Source organism: Tachyglossus aculeatus, chromosome 11, assembly GCF_015852505.1.
Source record: "Tachyglossus aculeatus isolate mTacAcu1 chromosome 11, mTacAcu1.pri, whole genome shotgun sequence".
Taxonomy (NCBI): Eukaryota; Metazoa; Chordata; class Mammalia; order Monotremata; family Tachyglossidae; genus Tachyglossus; species Tachyglossus aculeatus.
This window is the reverse complement of record NC_052076.1, coordinates 28,808,468-28,829,576: the sequence shown is the minus strand read 5'-3', so window position 1 is coordinate 28,829,576 and position 21,109 is coordinate 28,808,468. Positions and strand designations below refer to the sequence as shown.

General features: G+C 45.6%; 1 protein-coding gene across 1 annotated transcript in view; it reads right to left on the bottom strand.

Annotated features, from left to right (window-relative positions):
- Positions 1-17,151: 17,151 nt before the first annotated feature.
- Positions 17,152-21,109, bottom strand: part of SKAP1 (src kinase associated phosphoprotein 1) — a 413,802-nt gene continuing 409,844 nt past the window's right edge. The window contains exon 13 of the mRNA XM_038754037.1: positions 17,152-17,461. The gene's annotated coding sequence lies outside the window, so the exon portion shown is untranslated. The remainder of the gene's footprint in view (positions 17,462-21,109) is intronic.

The window sequence follows — 21,109 nt, the reverse complement described above, 5'->3', positions numbered from 1 at the left end:
CGTGAGCCCCTTGAAGGACAGGGACGGTGTCCAACCTGATTAGCTTGTATCTACCCCGGCGCGTAGTACAGTGCCTGGCACATAGTAAATGCTTAACAAATACCAAAATCAAAAAACCAAAAAAGGAATTTCACTAGAGGGTGACCAATGGCCAAACCCAGGGCCGGAAGGTCCATGTTTACTCTCTCAGCTTTAAACTGACCCATCGTGTGACTGTGGGCAAACCACCTCCCTGCTCTGGGCCTCAGTTTCCTCCTTCTCGAATTCACTGTCCAGCTCCTAGAAAGGTTTCAAGATCTTCTGGCACACAGTGCTTAACAAATTCCATTGTTATTATTATTATTATCATTCCTATTATAAACGGAAGCAACAAAATCAGTCCTTCTGAGCTTGATTTTTTTTTGTCTCCATTTGGAAAGGTGTGAAAAGACCATGGGAGGTGGAGGGGGCTGGGGGAGCTGCTTGGGACATGGGATGGTAATGCAACAATAGAGTTTCCTCCTCAATCAATCAATCAATCAATCGTATTTATTGAGCGCTTACTGTGTGCAGAGCACTGTACTAAGCGCTTGGTTTCTCACAACCCTCACAACCCCATGAACACGAACTTACCTCTCAAAACTGAGAAGCAGCATAGAGCCCAGGCCTGGGACTCAGTGGGATCTGGGTTCTAATCCCTGCTCTGCCACTTGTCTGCTGTGTGACCTTGGGCAAGTCACTTCACTTCTCTGGGCCTCAGTTACCTCTTCTGTAAAATCTGTGTCCAACCCGATTAGCTTGTATCTACCCCCCGCACTTAGTACAGTGCCTGGCCTGGCACAAAGCAGGTGCTTAATAAATACCATTTAAAAAAAACCTGGAGAGAACTGAGCTCATTGTTATTATGTTTATTACAATTATTTAAATTCATTCATTCATTCAATCGGATTTATTGAGCGCTTACTGTGTGCAGAGCACTGTACTAAGCGCTTGGGAAGGACAAGTCGGCAACATATAGAGACGGATATTCACAGATCAAAGGGAAAAAGCCTTTCTGTCACTCCGAGGAAGAAAATTGTCTACACAGCCACTTTTTGATGATAGATAGTTAAAAAACAAAAAATCAAAACCGAAACGCTTAGTACTTAGGACAGTGCTCTGCACACAGTAAGCGCTCAATAAATACGATTGATTGAAACCTGAAGTCAGAAAGGGCATGGATGTTTAAAATTCAGACAATCCATGGATGTCGTTGTAGGGATTCTTTCAACATGCTGTTCAATATCACCAATCAACTGACTGGAAGAGCTATTAATAATAATTAATAATAATTATGGTATTTGTTAAGAGCTATGTGCCAAGCACTGTTCTAAGCACCGGAGTAGATACAAGGTAGTCAGGTTGTCCCACGTGGGGCTCACAGTCTTAATGCTCATTTTCCAGATGAGGGAACTGAGGCTCAGAGAAGTAAAGTGACTTGCCCAAGGTCACACAGCAGACCAGTGGCAGAGCCGGGATTGGAACCCATGACCTTCGGACTCCCAGGCCTGGTTCTATCCACTGGCAGTGAAATAGCCAAAAAGTTGACATTAGGGAGGGGGAAAAAGGGGGAGGAGAAACAAGAGAGCCTGGACACATTGTACATATTTATTACTGTATTTATTTATTTTACTTGTACATATCTATTCTATTTATTTTATTTTGTTAGTATGTTTGGTTTTGTTCTCTGTCTCCCCCTTTTAGACTGTGAGCCCACTGTTGGGTAGGGACTGCCTCTATATGTTGCCAACTTGTACTTCCCAAGCGCTTAGTACAGTGCTCTGCACACAGTAAGCGCTCAATAAATGCGATTGATTGATTGATTGATTGGATGACGTATTGTACTTTCCCAAGTATCGAGTACAGTGCTCTGCACATAGTAAGCACTCAATAAACACCACTGACTGATTGATTGATTAGTCATAGAGGCCTGAACTATGGGGAGTTAAAAGATACCTAATGACTTACCCACAATTTAGTCTAGTCCTGAAGGTAGCTAAAATAAATAAATAAATGGAAACCGATTAATTTATTTCCCTGATTTCCCCTTCTCAAACTACTCCCTGCCTAAGACTTCCTTTGTGACCAGGCTTTCTATCATCATCATCATCATTATTATTAGTTAAGTGCTTTCTATGCATCTAGCACTATGCTAAATGCTGGGGAAGATACAGGATAACCTAGAAGCAGCGTGGTTCAGTGGAAAGAGCCCGGGCTTTGGAGTCAGAGGTCATGGGTTCAAATCCCAGCTCCGCCAATTGTCAGCTGTGTGACTTTGGGCAAGTCACTTCACTTCTCTGGGCCTCAGTTCCCTCATCTGGAAAATGGGGATGAAGACCGTGAGCCCCCCGTGGGACAACCTGATCACCTTGTAACCCCCCCAGTGCTTAGAACAGTGCTTTGCACATATTACTCTATTTATTTTACTTGTACATATTTACTATCCTATTTATTTTGTTAATAGAATATCAATATTAATTAATATTAATTAATATTTTAAATTAATTAATTAATTAATGCTTTAATATTATTTGTTCTGACGACTTGACACCTGTCCACATGTTTTGTTTTGTTGTCTTTCTCCCCCTTCTAGACTGTGAGCCTGTTGTTATGTAGGGACCATCTCTATATGTCGCCACCTTGTACTTCCCAAGCGCTTAGTACAGTGCTCTGCACACAGTAAGCGCTCAATAAATACGATTGAATGAATGAATGAATAAATGCCATTATTATAATCAGATTGGACACCCTTCCTGTCCCATATTTCAATTTTTGAGTGTATTTGTTAAGCATTTACTATGTGCCAGACGCGCTGCTAAACACCGGGGTAGATGCAAGCTAATCAGGTTGGACACAGTCCCTGTCCCACGTGGGCTCACAGACCCTAATCCTCATTTTACAGATGAGATAACCGAGGCACAGGTAAATTAAGAGACTCACCCAAGGTCACACAGCAGATGAGCAGCAGAGTGGGGATGAGAAGCCAGATCCTCTGACGCCGAGGCGAGTGCTTTAGTCACTAGGCCATGCTGCTTCTCATCTGGGGCTCACGGCCTGAAAGAGAGGGAGAACATGGAACTGTTTAGGTGGGTGGAATAATAATAATAATAATAATAATAATAATAATAATAATAATAATAATAATAATAATGGCATTTATTAAGCCCTCACTATGTGCAAAGCACTGTTCTAAGTGCTGTGGAGGTTACAAGGTGAAAGTGGAATCAATCAATCAATCGTATTTATTGAGTGCTTACTATGTGCAGAGTACTGTACTAAGCGCTTGGGAAGTACAAATTGGCAACACATAGAGACAGTCCCTACCCAACAGTGGGCTCACAGTCTAAAAGGGGGAGACAGAGAACAGAACCAAACATACCAACAAAATAAAATAAATAGGATAGAAATGTACAAGTAAAATAAATACATAAAGAGTAATAAATATGTACAACCATATATACATATATACAGGTGCTGTGGGGAAGGGAAGAAGGTAAGATGGGGGGATGGAGAGGGGGACGAGGGGGAGAGGAAGGAAGGGGCTCAGTCTGGGAAGGCCTTCCAGACTGAGTGGGAGTGATGATGTGGAAGTGGAAGTGATGTGGAAGTGGAAGTGATGATAGTAGGTATTGGGGGATATAGATTTGGGATCTCAGAGATTAACTGGGCTCCTACTATGTGCCAAGCGCTGGTAGACACAATACACTCAGTTCGGCCACAGTCCCTGTCCTACATGGGGCTCACAGTCGAAGAGCGAGGGAGACTAGGTATTTCTCCCCCATTTTCCTGACGAGGCAGTGGAGGTACAGATTAGTTAAGTGATTTGCCCACAGTTACGGTCAAGTAGGACTAGGGCTCCTATGCTGGTTCCAGTTCAAAGGGTCTTAAATCTTTGGTCTAGAAGATGCTGTACAACAGAGCAGTTTAGTGGAAAGAGTACGGGCCTGGAAATCAAGAGCACTTGGGTTCTAATCCTGCCTCTTCCACCTGCCTGCTGTGCGACTTTGGGCAAGTCCCTTAACGTCTCTGGGCCTCAGTTATCTCATCTGCCAAATGGGGAAGATTAGTTAAGTGATTTGCCCACAGTTACGGTCAAGTAGGACTGGGGCTCCTATACTGGTTCCAGTTCAAAGGGTCTTAAATCTTTGGTCTAGAAGATGATTTACAACAGAGCAGTTTAGTGGAAAGAGTACGGGCCTGGAAATCAAGAGGACTTGGGCTCTAATCCTACCTCTTCCACTTGCCTGCTGTGCAACTTTGGGCAAGTCCCTTAACGTCTCTGGGCCTCAGTTATCTCATCTGCCAAATGGGGAAGATTAGTTAAGTGATTTGCCCACAGTTACGGTCAAGTAGGACTAGGGCTCCTATGCTGGTTCCAGTTCAGAGTGTCTTAAATCTTTGGTCTAGAAGATGATTTACAGCAGAGCAGTTTAGTGGAAAGAGTCCGGGCCTGGAAATCAAGAGGACTTGGGTTCTAATCCTGCCTCTTCCACTTGCCTGCTGTGCGACTTTGGGCAAGTCCCTTAACGTCTCTGGGCCTCAGTGATCTCATCCGCAAAATGAGAAATTGATACTTGTTCTCCCTCCTACTTAGACTGTGAGCCCCATGTGGGACAGGGACTGTGTCCAACTTCATTAACGTGGATCTACTTCAGGACTGAGAACAGTCCTGGCACATAGTAAGCACTTAACAAGAATCATCATCATCAATCGTATTTATTGAGCGCTTACTGTGTGCAGAGCGCTGTACTAAGCGCTTGGGAATTACAAGTTGGCAACATATAGAGACAGTCCCTACCCAACAGTGGGCTCACAGTCTAAAAGGGGGAGACAGAGAACAAAACCAAACATACTAACAAGATAAAATAAATAGAATAGATATGTACAAGTAAAATAAATAAGTACAAGTAAAATAAACAAGAATGATAATAATAAGAATAATGATGGCATTTATTAAGTGCTTACTATGTGCAAAGCACTGTTCTAAGTGCCGGGAGGGTTACAAGGTGATCAGGTTGTCCCATGGGGGGCTCACAGTCTTAATCCCCATTTTACAGATGAGGGAACTGAGGCCCTGGGAAGTGAAGTGACTTGCCCAAAGTCACCCAGCTGATAATTGGCAGAGCCGAGATTTGAACCCATGACCTCTGACTCCAAAGCCCGTGCTCTTTCCACTGAGCCACGCTGCTTCTCTGGTAATAATAATAATGATAATAATAATAATAGCAATAAATTCTCTGAGTTTTGTCGCAGATTCAAGAAAGGCCCAGGAGTTTGGTGCATCCTTCTTTGGAATGAAGCCAGGTGTACTTTTTCTAATTCTACATAATTTTTTAATTTGTTGATGCAACACGGGCCTGGAGTCAGAAGGACCTGGGTTCTAATCCCAGCTCCGCCACTTGTCTGTTGTGAGACCTTGGGCAAGCCACTTCTCTGTGCCTCCGTTCCCTCATCTGTAAAATGGGGATTGAGACTGAGAGCCCCTCGTGGGACGGGGACTGTGTCTAACCTGAACATCTTGTATCTACCACGGTGTTTAGAACAGTGCCTGGCACCTAGCAGACCCTTAATAAATACCATAAAAAAAGAAATTGTGACTATGCCACTGGAGTGCCAAAACCTCCGTTTACATCTGTTCCTATGGGAATATTTGACTTGCTTAATGGTGGTTTTTTTTCCTGAAACAATTAAGAGTGTTAACTGAGAACCACCTCTACACCCAGCATGGGTGTAGGAGCTAACAGAGGCCCCCGAAACTAGGATGAATTCCAATCCCTTCTGTCACCTGTTTGCAACTTCATTTCTCACACCCTCAGTCTCCTCATGTCTGAGAAATCGCTGGTGCAAATGATCTCAAGGCTCTCACTTAGCACACAGGAAATGCGGTATACATGCTAATGATAACTTTGGGGAGAGATCTGAGCAATTTCCCCTGTGCTATGCTTGGGCAAGGTGCAAATTAAGCTTAAGAGGGGGCAGAATCCACTCCCTCTTTTTTATTCAGTGAATCGGGTTGTTTGGGTGGACTTTAATGAGGATTTTGGTGTTGTTAAGAGCTTACTATGCTTCAAACACTCTTCTAAGCACTGGGGTAGATAGGAGTTAAACAGGTACAATGAGAAACTTTCTTCCCTTCACAATTTTAACTTACAGCTACTGTAGTGGGATGGAATTGGCAGGTTTTTATTTAAGATCTGGATTTCTAGGGGGTAAAATAAAAACCAGAGATAAAGAAAGCAACCTAGGAAAAAAGGAGGCATCTTCAGGAAATGATTTAGCATTAAATTGCTGAATTTATGGTTTAAGGGCAAAAAGCAGGAGAAAGAGAGAAAAAGAGAACAATATTGATGTCATCTTAAATCCTGCCTCCTAGAATCCTTTGAGATTCATTCATTCAATCATATTGAGCGCTGACTGTGTGCAGAGCACTGTACTAAGCGCTTGGGAAGTCCAAGTTGACAACATATAGAGACGGTCCCTACCCAACAGTGGGCTCACAGTCTAGAAGGGGGAGACAGAGAACAAAACAAAACATATTAACGAAATAAATAGAATAAATATGTACAAACAAAATAGAGTAATAAATACGTACAAACATATATACATCTATACAGGTGCCGGGGGAGGGGAAGGAGGTAAGGCGGGGGATTCATTCAATCGTATTTATTGAGCGCTTACTGTGTGCAGAGCACTGGACTAAGCGCTTGGGAAGTACAAGTTGGCAACATCTAGAGACGGTCCCTACCCAACAGCAGGCTCACAGTCTAGAAGGGGGAGACAGACAACAAAACAAAACATATTAACAAAATAAAATAAATATGTACAAATAAAATAGAGTAATAAATACGTACAAATATATATACATATATACAGGTGCTGTGGGGAGGGGAAGGAGATAAGGGGCGGATTCATTCAATCGTATTTATTGAGTGCTTACTGTGTGTAGAGCACTGTACTAAGCGCTTGGGAAGTCCAAGTTGGCAACATCTAGAGACGGTCCCTACCCAACAGCGGGCTCACAGTCTAGAAGGGGGAGATAGACAATAATAATAATAATGATGGGATTTATTAAGCGCTTACTAGGTGCAAAGCACTGTTCTAAGCGCGGGGGAGGTTACAAGGTAATCAGGTTGTCCCACAGGGGGCTCACAGTCTTCATCCCCATTTTACAGATGAGGTAACTGAGGGTCAGAGAAGTGACTTGCCCAAGGTCACACAGCAGACGTGGCGGAGCCGGGATTCGAACCCATGACCTCTGACTCCAAAGCCCGTGCTCTTTCCACTGAGCCACGCTTCTTCAAGCGCTTACTATGTGCAAAGCACTGTTCTAATATACCTAGAATGCATCGGGTCCTAACCACCACCTAGAATTCACTCCAAACTATTGAAATCACTCCACCCACCCAACAAAACAAAACAAAACATATTAACAAAATAAAATAAATAGAATAAATATGTACAAATAAATACAAATTACAAAGTACAAATAAATGTACAAATAAACAAATGTACAAATAAATATGAACAAACAGGTACAAATAAAATAGAGGAATAAATCCGTCCAAACATATATACGTATGTAGAGGGGCTGTGGGGAGGGGAAGGAGGGGATGGGGAGGAGGGGGAGAGGAAGGAGGGGGCTCAGTCTGGGAAGGCCTCCTGGAGGAGGTGAGCTCTCAGTAGGGAAAATAATGAGGGAAAATGAGGGAAAATGAGGGAAAATGAGGGAAAATGAGGGAAAATGAGGGAGGATTCCCCCCCCCCCGCCCCGGCTCAAGGCCTGAGGCCCAAATAGGACTTTTAAACTTGGCCAGGGCTCCTCACGAGAACGACATGCTCACAGGTCACGCTGAGAATCTCCAAGAGTAGTTCACCCGTTACAGATCCCCAGCTTTAAATGTATAAAATCTCACCTGAAACACATCTGCTGCTTTTTAAGTCTTCAGCTCTATGGTTGAATTTTTTTTCTTTTATAAAACGAAGACAAAACATCCAGCCTCCTCCTGTTCCACGGGCCACAGCAATTAGTCCAGATTATGAACCCATCCTGCACATAATGGGGTTAGTTAAATGGTATAATGCACCATTATCCGGTTAGTTGCATGCAGTGCGGTGGTGATTTAGTTAGTCGAGTCAAATCGAGTCAGGGAAATCCGATTAGCCACCTGCAATCTGGTAAACAGTTGGCTGGGCTGATAGCTATCAGGCTGAGTGGGCTACAGTTGGGTGGGTTTGGAAATCTGGGGCACAGGGGTTGGGCGGGAAGCCTTGGCTCCCAAATGCGCTCTGCTCCGCTCACTCCAGCTGACATTTAAGATAAAGATGGGTCTTTCCATCGACAGGTCACCCCTTTAAGCTGGGACCTGCCCCGTTAAATAGGTTAAAAACCGATCTATCAATCTGCCTGCCTTCTCCCTCTCTGCCCTTCCTCCTTTACTTTGTCCTCTCCCAATAATAATAATAATAATAATAATGGTATTTGTTAAGCACTTACTATGTGACAAGCACCGTTCTCCCCCTTTTAGACTGTGAGCCCACTGTTGGGTAGGGACTGTCTCTATATTTTGCCAACTTGTACTTCCCAATAATAATAATGGCATTTATTAAGCGCTTACTAGGTGCAAAGCACTGTTCTGAGCACTGGGGAGGTTACAAAGTGATCCAGTTGTCCCATGGGGGGCTCACAGTCTTAATCAATCAATCAATCAATCGTATTTATTGAGCGCTTACTATGTGCAGAGCACTGTACTAAGCGCTTGGGAAGTACAAATTGGCATCACATAGAGACAGTCCCTACCCAACAGTGGGCTCACAGTCTAAAAGGGGGAGACAGGGAACAGAACCAAACATACCAACAAAATAAAATAAATAGGATAGAAATGTACAAGTAAAATAAATAAATAAATAGAGTAATAAATATGTACAACCATATATACATATATACAGGTGCTGTGGGGAAGGGAAGGAGGTAAGACAGGGGGATGGAGAGGGGGACGAGGGGGAGAGGAAAGAAGGGGCTCAGTCTGGGAAGGCCTCCTGGAGGAGGTGAGCTCTCAGCAGGGCCTTGAAGGGAAAAAATATGGAAAATCCCCATTTTACAGATGAGGGAACTGAGGCCCAGAGAAGTTAAGTGACTTGCCCAAAGTCACACAGCTGACAATTGGCGGAGCCGGGATTTGAACCCATGACCTCTGACTCCAAAGCCCGCGCTCTTTCCACTGAGCCACACTGCTTCTCCCAAGCGCTTAGTACAGTGCTCTGCATACAGCAAGCGCTCAATGAATACGATTGATCGATTGTTCTAAGTGCTGAGGGAGATACAAGGTGATCAGGTTGCCCCACGTGGGGCTCACAGTCTTAATCCCCATTTTACAGATGAGGGAACTGAGGCACAAAGCAGTTAAGTGACTCGCCCAAAGTCACCCAGCTGGCAAGTGGCGGAGCCGGGATTTGAACCCACATCCTCTGACTTCCAAGCCCGGGCTCTTTCCACTGAGCCACGCTGCTTCCCCATAGCAGATACCATAATTATCCTTTATATTAGTATTACATCTGATGAGTCTGGGGCCTCGCGATTTAATCAGCTTCTATTTACTGAGCACTTACTGTGCCTTACAATAGACACATTCCCTGCCCACAACAGGTTTAGAGTCTAGAGAATTTAAATGGTTGATCCGAATGAGTCCACCAGCTGTTATATTTTTATATTGTAGTCTCCCGAGTGCTTAGTTCGATACTCTGCACATAGTAAGTGCTCAATAAATACAAACTGATTGACTGGTGAGGCTCCAGACTCATCAGATCCCGAGTGCTTAGTACAGAGCTCTGCACACAGTCAGCGCTCAATAAATACAACTAAGGCAGTGTGGCATCAGATGGCGACCCACAGGTCACTCTGGGCGGGATTTCCAATCGATCGATCCATCAGGGGGTTTAGATGGAGTGCTGGCTCTTAGCAGAGTACTGTACTCAGTGCTTGGGAGTTTTGTACTTCCCAAGCGCTTAGTACAGTGCTCTGCACATAGTAAGCGCTCAATAAATACGATTGATGATGATGATGATGATGATGAGAGCACACTACACTGTGATTAAGACTGCGAGCCCCATGTGGGACAGGGACTGTGTCCAACCTGGTTAGCTTTAATCTATCCCGGCGTTTAGTACAGTGCTTAGTGGCTAGAGCCCGGGCGTCAGAAAAACCTGGGTTCTAATCCCGGCTCCGCCACTCGTCTGCTGGGTGGCCTGGGGCGAGTTGCTTAACTTCCCTGGGCCTCAGTTACCTCATCTGTAAAATGGGGAGGAGGACCGTGAGCCCCAAGTGGGACATGGATTGGGTCCAACCTGATTAGCTTGTATCTACTTCAGCGCTTAGAAAAGTGCCTGGCACATAGTAAGCACTTAACAAACACCATTAAAATAAAACAACAAACTGTCGTCGTGCCCATGACTATGTTGGGAGACTCAGTCTGAGCAGGAAAAATTCAAAGTTCCTACTCATGCGGCTTTGCTGCGCTGTCCTTTTATTTTTACAGTATCCGTTAATAATAATAATGGCATTTATTAAGCGCTTACTACGTGCAGAGCACTGTTCTAAGCGCTGGGGGGGATACAAGGTGATAAAGTTGTCCCACGTGGGGCTCACAGTCTTCATCCCCATTTTACAGATGAGGTAACTGAGGCGCAGAGAAGTTAAGTGACTTGCCCAAGGTCACACAGCAGACATGTGGTGGAGTCGGGATTCGAACCCATGACCTCTGACTCCAAAGCCCGTGCTCTCTCCACTGAGCCACGCTGCTTCTCTAAGCACTTAATAGTAAGTTAAGCACTTAATATGTGCCAAGCACTGGGGTAGGGACAAGCTGGCCAGTTTGGACGCAGTCCCTGTAACACATGGGGCTCAGAGTCTTCATCCTCAACAGAGGAGGGAACTGAGGCACAGAGGAGTGAAGTGTTTTGCTCAAGGTCACACATCAGACAAGGGGAAGTTTCGGGATTAGAACCCAGGTCCTTCTGCCTCTAAGGCCCGTGCTCTATCCACTAGACCACACTGTCTTCTCCCTCTTTTGCCTGGCCTCTAGTTTCCCATCCTGATGTTCCACCCTATCTCCTTCGCAATCGTATTTATTGAGCGCTTACTGTGTGTGGAGCACTGTACTTCCCAAGCGCTTAGTACAGTGCTCTGCACATAGTAAGCGCTCAATAAATACGATTGATGATGATGATGTAATAATAATAATAATAATGATGGCATTTGTTAAGCGCTTACTATGTGCAAAGCACTGTTCTAAGCTGTACTAAGCGCTTGTGGGAGTCCAATATAATAGGCACATTCCCTGCCCACGACGAGCTTACCTCGATGGGCCGTGAGAGCTCACATCCTCCAGGACGCCTTCCCAGCTGAGCCCCCCTTTTCCTCTGCTCCTCCCCTACTCCCTCCCTCTGCTCTACCCTGCCACACAGCCCTGGAGTACACATATGTACATATTTATTATTCTATATATTTTATTAATGAAGCGTATATATCTATAATTCCATTTCTCTATTTCGAAGCTATTGACGCCTGTCTACTTGTTTGGTCTTCTTGTCTGTCTCCCCCCTTCTAAACTGTGAGCCCACTGTTGGGTAGGGACTGTCTCTATATGTTGCCAACTTGTACTTCCCAAGCGCTTAGTACAGTGCTGTGTGCACAGTAAGCGCTCAATAAATACGATTGATTGATTGTGAGCCCGTTGCTGGGTAGGGATTTTCTCTGTTGCTGAATTGCACTTTCCAAGCGCTTAGTCCAGTGCTCTGCACACAGTAGGCGCTCAAGAAATATGATTAAATGAATGAATGGATGAATGGGCCACCGAACCCTAATCAGGGCCGCTCCAACCTGTCTGCTTCTGGGCCTGAAGGGTGTTAAATAAATTCCAAATTAAGTCCGCCCCTCATCCTCTGGGAAGGTGAGAGATTTGTAGCCCTAGCCAGCCCGTCAGGGGAAACCCATCACCTACCGGGCTCCGCCACTGACCAGCTGTGTGACTTTGACATATATATCTGTATATATGTATATATGTTTGTACATATTTACTACTCTATTTATTTATTTATTTATTTTACTTGTACACATCTATTCTATTTATTTTACTTTGTTAGTCTGGTTTTGTTCTCTGTCTCCCCCTTTTAGACTGTGAGCCCACTGTTGGGCAACTCTATATGTTGCCCACGTGGACTTCCCAAGCGCTTAGTCCAGTGCTCTGCACACAGTAAGCGCTCAATAAATACGACTGATGATGATGATGATGACTGTCTCTATATGTTGCCAACTTGGACTTCCCAAGCGCTTAGTGCAGTGCTCTGCACACAGTAAGCGCTCAATAAATACGATTGATGATGATGATGATGACTGTCTCTATATGTTGCCAACTTGGACTTCCCAAGCGCTTAGTACAGTGCTCTGCACACAGTAAGCACTCAATAAATACGATTGACTGATTGATTGATTGTCTCTATATGTTGCCAACTTGGACTTCCCAAGCGCTTAGTACAGTGCTCTGCATGTAGTACGTGCTCAATAAATACGATTGATTGATTGATTGATTGACTGTCTCTATATGTTGCCAACTTGTACTTCCCAAGCGCTTAGTACAGTGCTCTGCACACAGTAAGCGCTCAATAAATGATTGATTGATTGATTGACCTGGGTAAGTCACTTGACTTCCCTGGGCCTCAGTTCCCTCATCTGTAAAAGGGGGATGAAGACTGTGAGCCCCGTGTGGGACAACCTAATGACTTGGTATCTACGCCAGCGCTTAGAACACTGCTTGGCACAGAGTAAGCGCTTAACAAATGCTATTATTATTATTATTATTATTATTATTATTATTATTATTATTATTATCACTTATTAGGCAAACAGAAGTGGAAGAAGGGGTTTTCTTCTTGCCAGTTGCCAGCCTTTTCTCAGGAAAATTGAACAACTTTCTGGGGGCAAACAGTTAAGAGCTACTGCCATCTAGTGGCTTCTTCCCCTTCTGGATAAATACGTATCAATAAATACGATTGATTGATTGATTGATTGATTGGTTGATTCTGGGCCCTGGGCACAGCTCTCATTTTTTTTTCGGGGGGGGGGACTTCAGATTTCATTCTTTCAATAATATTTATTGAGCGCTTACTCTGTGCAGGATAAATACGTATCAATAAATATGATTGATTGATTGATTCTGGGCCCTGGGCACAGCTATCATTTTTTTTTCGGGGGGGGGGGACTTCAGATTTCATTCTTTCAATCCTATTTATTGAGAGCTTACTGTGCGCAGAGCACTGCACTAAGCGCTTGGGAAGTCCAAGTTGGCAACATATAGAGACGGTCCCTGCCCAACAGCGGGCTCACAGGCTAGAAGGGGGACATGGACCACAAAACAAAACAGGTGGACGGGTGTCAAGTCGTCAGAACACAAAGAATTAAAGCAAAATGCACATCATTAACAAAATAAATAGAATGGTAAATATGTACAAGTAAAATAGAGCAATAAATCTGTACAAACATATGTACAGGTGCTGGGGGGGGAGGAGGTAGGGTGGGGGGATGGAGAGGAGGAGAGGAAAAAGGGGGCTCAGTCAGGGAATTAATCAATCAATCAATCGTATTTATTGAGTGCGTACTGTGTGCAGAGCACTGTACGAAGCGCTTGGGAAGTACAAGTTGGCAACATATAGAGACGGTCCCTACCCAACAGTGGGTTCACAGTCTAGAAGGGGGAGACAGAGACCAAAACAAAACATATTAACAAAATAAAATAAATAGAATAGATATGTACAAGTAAAATAAATAGAGTAATAAATACGTACAAACATATATACATATATACAGGTGCTGTGGGGAAGGGAAGGAGGTAAGGCAGGGGGGGATAGAGAGGGGGAGGAGGGAGAGAGGAAGGAGGGAGCTCAGTCTGGGAAGGCCTCCTGGAGGAGGTGAGCTCTCAGTAGGGCCTTAATAAAATAAAAAAAATCAATAAATAGAATAGTAAATATGTACAAGTAAAATAGAGCAATAAATCTGTACAAACATATATACAGGTGCTGGGGGGGGAGGAGGTAGGGTGGGGGGATGGGGAGGAGGAGAGGAAAAAGGGGGCTCAGTCAGGGAAGGCCTCTTGGAGGAGGTGAGCTCTCAGTAGGGCTTTGAAGGGAGGGAGAGAGCTAGCTTGGCGGATGGGCGGAGGGAGGGCATTCCAGGCCAGGGGGAGGACGTGGGCTGGGGGTCGATGGCGGGACAGGCGAGAACGAGGTACAGTGAGGAGATTAGTGGCAGAGGAGTGGGGGGTTCAGGACCTTCACATTCATTCAGTTGTATTTATTAAGCGCTTACTGGGTAAAGAGCCCTGTACTAAGCGCTTGGGAAAGCACAATAAAACAATAAACACTGACATTCCTTGCCCACAACAAACTCACGGTCTAGCGCGCAGTTTAGTAATAATAATAATGATGATGATGGCATTTATCAGGCGCTTACTATGTGCCAAGCACTGCTCTAAGTGCTGGGGGAGATAAAAGGTAATTAGGTTGTCCCATGTGAGGCTCACAGTCTTCATCCTCATTTCACAGATGAAGTAACTGAGGCCCAGAGAAGTAAAGTGATTTGCCCAAAGTCACGCAGCTGACAAGTGGCGGAGCCGGGATTGGAACCCACGACCTCTGACACCCAAGCCCGGGCTCTTTCCACTAAGCCACGAGTACTAAGCGCTTAGCACAGTGCTGTGCACACATAAGCACTCAATAAATACCACTGATTGATTGGAGGGGGGAGGTAGACATCAATACAAATAAATAAAATGACAGATATATACATAAATCAGCATGGCTTCGGAGTCAGGATGTGGGTTCTATTTCCAGCTCCTCCACTTGTCTGCTGTGTGACTTTGGGCAAGCCACTTATCTTCTCTGTGCCTCAGTTACCTCATCTGTAAAATGGGGATTAAGACTGTGAGCCCCATGTGGGACAACCTGATTACCTTGTATCTACCCCAGCGCGTAGAACGGTGCTTGGCACAGAGTAAGTGCTTAACAAATACCATAATTATTATTATTAAGTGCTGTGGGGCTGGGGAAGAAGAACAAAGGGAGCAAGTCAGGGCGACGCAAAAGGGATTGGGAAATAAGGAATGTCTCTCTCCCTGGAATTCCTAGACCCATGCTCTTTCCACTAGATCATGCTGCCTTCCCTAATAATAATGATGGTCTTTGTTAAGTGCTTACTATGTGCCAAGCACTAAGTTCTAAGTGAGGTGACTTGTCCAACAGACAAGTGGCAGAGGCAGGATTAGAACTCAGGTCCTCTGGCCCCCAGACCCGTGCTCTTTCCACGAGGACACGCTGTTCTGTTTCTCTTGCCTCCGGTTCTTTCTCCGTCACCAACCGTCCTGCTTTCCAGGCACCATTTGCTGGAATCAGCAGCTGAAGAACTGACTTGGGTTCTTACCCTGGCTCTACCACATGTCTGCTGTGTGACCTTGGGCAATAATAATAATAATAATAATAATAATAATAATAATAATAATAATAATAATAATAATAATAGTAATAATGGTATTTGTTAAGCACTTACTATGTGTCAAGCCTTGTTCTAAGTGCTGGGCTGGATACAAAGTAATTAGGTTGTCCCACGTGGAGCTCACAGTCTTAATCCCCACTTTACAGGTGAGGTAACTGAGGCAGAGAGAAGTGAAGTGACTTGCCCAAGGCCACACACAGCAGACAAGTGGAGGAGTCGCGATTAGAACCCATGACCTCTGCCTCCCAAGCCGTGCTCTTTCCACTAAGCCACGTTGCTTCTCTTTAACAATAATAAGGCCCAGAGAAGTGAAGTGATTGGCCCATGGTCCCACAGCAGACAGCGGCGATTAGAACTCAAGTCCCTCTGGCTCCAGACTCAGGCTATATCAATCATGCCACTTCGCCATCACTTAATAATAATAATAATAATAATGGAATTTATTAAGCACTTACTATGTGCAAAGCACTGTTCTAAGCGCTGGGGAGGTTACAAGGTGATCAGGTTGGCCCACGGGGGGCTCACAGTTTTAATCCCCATTTTACAGATGAGGTACCTGAGGCCCAGAGCAGCGAAGTGACTTGCCCAAAGTCACACCGCTGACAAGTGGCGGAGTGGGGATTTGAACCCATGACCTCTGACTCCAAAGTCCGTGCTCTTTCCACTGAGCCGCGCTGCTTCTCCAGAGAACTTAAGTTCTCTGGGCCTCAGTTCCCTCATCTGTAAAATGGGGATTAAGACTGTGAGCTCCAGGTGGGACAGGGACTGTGTCCAACCTGATTATCTTGTATCTACCCCAGTGCTTAGAATAGCTCTTGGCCCATGGTAAGTGCTTAATAAATGCCATCATCATTATTATTATTGATGAAAAAACAAAGTGGGACCCCGAATTCATTCATTCATTCAATCGTATATATTGAGCGCTTACTATGTGCAGAGCACTGTACTAAGCGCTTTGGAAGTACAAGTTGGCAGCGTATAAGGACGGTCCCTACCCAACAACGGGCTCACAATCTAGAAGGAAATCTCCCAGAGGTTCTGCCCCTCAGGACCCGGTGAGAGGCTTTATGATGCATCCCATTTCTCCCCTAGCTCGGGAGCTCCGCTCCCCTCCAAGGTGACCCCAAGGTGTTTCAGAGAAAACCAGGCCCTTCCCTCCGCCCCCCCACAAAGAAAGAACAACCCCCCAGTCATCCCATTTTGAAGGAAAGATACGGAACTGGCCGTACTGGCCTGACAAAACTGGGGAAGCCCGACTTCTGTTTCCAGCTCCGCCCCTGAAAAACCATGGGCAACCCACTTCCCCGCTCCGAGTTTCCCGTTCCTGCTTCACGCAGGATGCACGGGATGAGCCGATTACCCTTCCACAGCTCCCGGGAGAGGCGAGGAAGGAGGAGGAGGAGGCCGGGGTCCGAAACCAGAATTTTATTGTGCTTTTCAAGCGAAACCCACCAGCGGCGTCATTCTTCAGCGCTACTGTCTTCTCACCTTCTGGTTCAACTCCGCTGGAAAGCCGGGGGCAAACGAGGAGCAGCGGGGCTAATTTGCGAATCGGGAACCAAGGTACACTCGGACATGAAGCAGAATCATCATCATCATCATCATCAATCGTATTTATTGAGCGCTTACTATGTGCAGAGCACTGTACTAAGCGCTTGGGAAGTACAATATATATCTCAGGGCCTGCTCGGTGGCAGGCTTAGTCGACGGTCCAATATCCCCCCCGTACCGTCGCCCGTTTAGCGGTCCTATAAAATCTAAGCTCAGCGGCTCCGAAGTCTTGCGTTTCCCTTGACCGGAGGAAAGGGAAGATTTGGTAGCATTAGCGTTCCCGCCGGGGAGGAGCGGGATTCTGGTTGTTGGGCTGGTGAGGGGCCCTTAGAGAGGAGAACCGAGGTGGATGTCCTAGAAGAGGGGAGAGATACGTAAATACACTTGATTAACTTGTATCAGGTGGCGAAAGATCAATCAATCAATCAATCGTATTTATTGAGCGCTTACTGTGTGCAGAGCACTGTACTAAGCGCTTGGGAAGTACAGGTTGGCAACATATATACACGTGCAAACCAATGACGGAGCAAGTTGGGCTGAGCGGGTTTGCAACAGAAGAAATTCGAGCTTCCGGCTCACAAAACTGTTAAGATTGTGAAGGATAATGAGAAGCGGCGTGGCTCAGTGGAAAGAGCCCGGGCTTTGGAGTCGGAGGTCGCGGATTCAAATCCCAGCTCCGCCAGTTGTCAGCTGTGTGACTTTGGGCTAGTCACTTCACTCCTCTGGGCCTCAGTTACCCCGTCTGTAAAATGGGGATTAAGACTGTGAGCCCCCCTGAGGGACAACCTGATCACTTTGTAATCTCCCCAGCGCTTAGAACTGTGCTTTGCACATAGTAAGCGCTTAATAAATGCCATCATCATTATTATTCTAATGCAGATGGGGTACTTGGGAAGCTGGTCCTTGGGAGTCCCTTCTAGACTAAATAATAATCAATCAATCAATCATATTTATTGAGCGCTTACTGTGTGCAGAGCACTGTACTAAGCGCTTGGGAAGTACAAGCTGGCAACATATAGAGACAGTCCCTACCCAACAGTGGGCTCACAGTCTAGAATAATAATAACTGTGGTGTTTGTTAAGGGTTTACTATGTGCCAGGCACTGTACTAAGCGCTGGTTTGGATACAAGTAAATTGGGTTGGACACAATCCCCGTCCCACGTGGGGCTCACAGTCTCAATCCCCATTTTTATAGATGAGGTAACTAAGGCACAGAGAAGTGAAGTGCTTAGTACAGTGCTCTGCACACAGTAAGCGCTCAGTAAATACGATGGAATGAATGAATGAATGAAGTGACTCACCCAAGGTCACCCAGCAGACAAGGGGCAGAGCTAGGATTAGAACCCAAGTCCTTCTGGCTCCCATGCCTGTGCTCTACCCACTACGCCATACTGCCCCTTTAATAATAATAATAATAACAATACATGTGATGTTTGTTAAGCGCTTTTTATGTGCCAAGTACTGTCCTAAATGCTGGGTTAGATACAAGCTAATCAGGTCCCACATGGGGCTCACAGTCTAAGTTTGAGGGAGAACAGGGATTTTTTTAAAATGGCATTTATTAAGCACTTACTATGTGCAAAGCACTGTTCTAAGCGCTGGGGAGGTTACAAGGTGATCAGGTTGTCCCACGTGGGGCTCACAGTCTTAATCCCCATTTTACAGAAGAGGGAACTGAGGCTCAGAGAAGCGAAGTGACTTGCCCAACATCACACAGCCGACAAGCGGCAGAGCCGGCATTTGAACCCATGACCGCTGACTCCAAAGCCCAGGCTCTTTCCACTGAGCCACACTGCTTCTCTATTGAAACCCCATTCTGCAGATGAGGGAAATGAGGTGCAGAGAAGTGAAGTGACTTGCCCAAGGTCACACAGCAGGCAACAGACAGAGGCAGGATCGGAACCCAAGACTCTCAGGCCGGTGCTGTTTCCACTAGACCAGTTCCCTCCAGACTGGAAGCTCACTGTGAGCAGGGAACATGTCTACCGATTCGATCGTATTCCCCCAGGCGCTTAATACAGTGCTCTGCACATGGTAAGCCCTCAAATGAATAGCATCGATCGATGGAGTCGCTTGGAGGTACTGAAGGGCAAAATTAGGCTTCGTATAAATATCTCAATCAGAACATCTATCAGAGAAGCAGCATGGCCTAGCGGCAGGAGCACAGGCTTGGGAGTCAAAGCATAAGGGTTGCCAACTTGTACTTCCCAAGCGCTTAGTACAGTGCTCTGCACACAGTAAGCACTCAATAAATACGATTGATGATGGTGATAAGGGTTCTAATAATATTAATAATAATGATGGTATTTGTTTAGCGCTTACTATGTGCCAAGCACTGTTCTAAGTACTGGGGGAGATACAAGGTAATCAGGTTGTCCCGTTTGGGGCTCACAGTCTTAATCCCCATTTGGCAGATGAGATAACCGAGGCCCAGAGAAGTGAAGTGACTTGCCCAAAGTCCCACAGCTGACAAGTGGTGGAGCCGGGATTAGAACCCACAACCTCTGCCTCGCACACCCGGGCTCTTTCCCCTTAAGCCACGCTGCTTCTAATCCCTGCTCCACTACTTGTCTGCTGGGTGACCTTGAGCAAGACACCTCCCTGTGCTTCGGTACCCACATCCGTAAAATAATAATAAAAATAATAATGGCATTTGTTAAGCGCTTCCTATGTGCAAAGCACTGTTCTAAGCGCTGGGGGGATACAAGGTGATCAGGCTTTCTCGCGTGGGGCTCACAGTCATCATCCCCATTTTACAGGTGAGGTAACTGAGGCTCCGAGAAGTTAAGTGACTTGCCCAAGGTCACACAGCAGACATGTGACAGAGCCGGGATTCGAACCCATGACCTCTGATTCCAAAGCCCGTGCTCTCTCCAGTGAACCACGGATGAAGACTATGAGCGCCATTTCAGGAGTGGGACTGTGTCTAACCTAATTACCTCCTATCAACCCAAGGCCTTGGAACTGTGCTTGGCACACAATAAGCGCTTAAAAATACCGTAATTATAATTATTATCTCCTCAACTCCCCCAGTTCTCAAGGCACACATAGATCTTTTAGACTGTGAGCCCACTGTTGGGTAGGGACTGTCTCTATGTGTTGCCAACTTGTACTTCCCAAGCGCTTAGTCCAGTGCTCTGCACACAGTAAGCGCTCAATAAATACGATTGATTGATTGATACTCCCTAGGAATTGCCTCACGGCTTGCCTATTTGCATCCCGTTCAGATGAGTGCCTTAGAGGAAAGAGCCCAGGCTTGGGAGTCAGAGGTCGTGGGTTCTAATCCCGGCTCCGCCACTTGTCAGCTGTGGGACTTTGGGCAAGTCACTTCACTTCCCTGGGCCTCAGTTACCTCATCCGCCAAATGGGGATGAAGACTGTGAGCCCCACCTGGGACAACCTGATCACCTTGTATCTCCCCTAGCGCTTAGAACAGTGCTTGGCACATAGTAAGCGCTTAACAAATACCAACATTATTATTATTATTATTATTATTATTGGATGCTTCCAGGCTTGAAAGACTTGGAAATCAGAGGACATGGGTTCTAATTCTGACCCGCCACTTGTCAGCTGTGTGACTTTGGGCAAATCACTTCACTTCTCCGGGCCTCAGTTACCTCATCTGCCAAATGGGGATGAAGACTGTGAGCCCCACCTGGGACAACCTGATCACCTTGTATCTCCCCTAGCGCTTAGAACAGTGCTTGGCACATAGTAAGCGCTTAACAAATACCATTATTATTATTATTATTATTATTGGATGCTTCCAGGCTTGAAAGACTTGGGAGTCAGAGGACATGGGTTCTAATTCCGACCTGCCACTTGTCAGCTGTGTGACTTTGGGCAAATGACTTCACTTCTCCGGGCCTCAGTTACCTCTGGAAAATGGGGATTAAGACTGTGAGCCCCATGTGGGACAACCTGATTACCTTGTATCACCCCAGCGCTTAGAACAGTGCTTGGCACATAGTAAGCGCTTAACAAATGCTATTATTATTATT